Source organism: Crocuta crocuta, unplaced genomic scaffold (assembly GCF_008692635.1).
Source record: "Crocuta crocuta isolate KB4526 unplaced genomic scaffold, BGI_CrCroc_1.0 scaffold2225, whole genome shotgun sequence".
Taxonomy (NCBI): Eukaryota; Metazoa; Chordata; class Mammalia; order Carnivora; family Hyaenidae; genus Crocuta; species Crocuta crocuta.
Genome location: NW_027529696.1, coordinates 114,141 through 115,608, shown reverse-complemented (window position 1 = coordinate 115,608; position 1,468 = coordinate 114,141). Strand labels below are relative to the sequence as shown.

The 1,468-nt window shown below is 39.8% G+C and overlaps 1 pseudogene; it reads right to left on the bottom strand.

The window, feature by feature from the left end:
- Positions 1–840: 840 nt before the first annotated feature.
- Positions 841–1,468, bottom strand: LOC144230738 (cAMP-responsive element modulator pseudogene; annotated as a pseudogene).

Below are 1,468 nucleotides of genomic sequence, written 5' to 3'. Positions count from 1 at the left end.
TGGTTATTTATCGAAAGAAAACAAAAACACTAATTTGAAAAAGATATATGCACCCCTATGTTTAATGGAGCATCATCTACAATAGCCAAGTTATGGAAGCAGCCCAAGTGTCCATCAACAGATGAATGGATAAAGATATCACACACACACACACACACAGACACACACACACACACACACACAGAAATATTGCTCAGCCATAAAAAAGAATGAGATCTTGCCATTTGTGACAACATGTATGAATCTAAATGGTAGTCTACTAATGGAAAAAAGTCAAAGACAAAATACCATATGATTTTTAGACAAAATACCATAGGATATTTACTTACATGTGGAATCTAAAACGAACAAACAAAAACAGACTCTTAAATACAGAGAATAAACTGGTGGTTGCCAAAAGAATGGAGGGTGGGAAGATGGGCAAAATAGATGACGGGGAATAAGAGGTACAAATGTCTAGTTATAAAATAAGTCATGGAGATGAAAAGTACAGCATAAAGAATATAGTCAATAGTATATTGTAATATAACATTTGGTGACTACGCTTATGGCGAGCACTGAATACTGTATAGAATTGTTGACTCACTATATTGAACACCTGAAACTAATATAACATCCTATGTCACTTAGACTTGGATATTAAAAATACATATGAATAGAAAAACTGTCCCTTGTTTATTTTTGCCTCAAATTTTCTTCTATATACGGTGATAAAACGTTCTACCTTTCAAAAGTATATGATAGCTCTCGGTATGAATTTCTCACGGTAACATTCACGTTTCATTTTATGATGCACAGATTGGGTCTTCATGATGCGTTTTAAAATGGAATCTTTTCATGTCAAACCCGGGGTGCTGCCAGGTAACCAGAGAAACTTCCAGCCGGGAATGTATCAGATCGGGTGTGTACTCCATATTGCCCTGGGGTAGGCTGATACGTGCTAGCCTGTACAGCCACAGTAACCACGTTAGGCTGCCTTCCTCATTCCTCTGATTTTTCTTCTTCAATCTTGGGAACACCAGGCACATCAGAGGAAAGTTCATTCAGTATGTTTCCATAAAGGGTCTTCGGAAAAGGCTTTCTCTACATTTATGGGGTTTGATTAGTTTCCCCTGCTCCGATTCTGAAGATTCATCTGTCTCTGCAATTCCTACTTCCTGAACGGTTTGTACTTGTAGAGGGAATGACCAAAGGCTGTGGTGTCTCAGTTGCTCCCTGGTCACATACAGTTGGGCCCGAAGGTAACTGCACCTGAGACTTACAGCTTGGGAGCCTTGTCCAGTGCCTGATCCTGCTATAGAAGTGCGAGCGGAAGCAGGGCTCGAACTTTGACCAATCTGAGTCTGCGTATGAGCAGACTCGTTCTCTGCCACCAGAATCTGTTCCACGGAATGTTCCATCCTGCTGAGATTCAATGGTTTCCACGATCACTTGTTTTAATATAATTTATCCTGCCACCTTTGCTCAT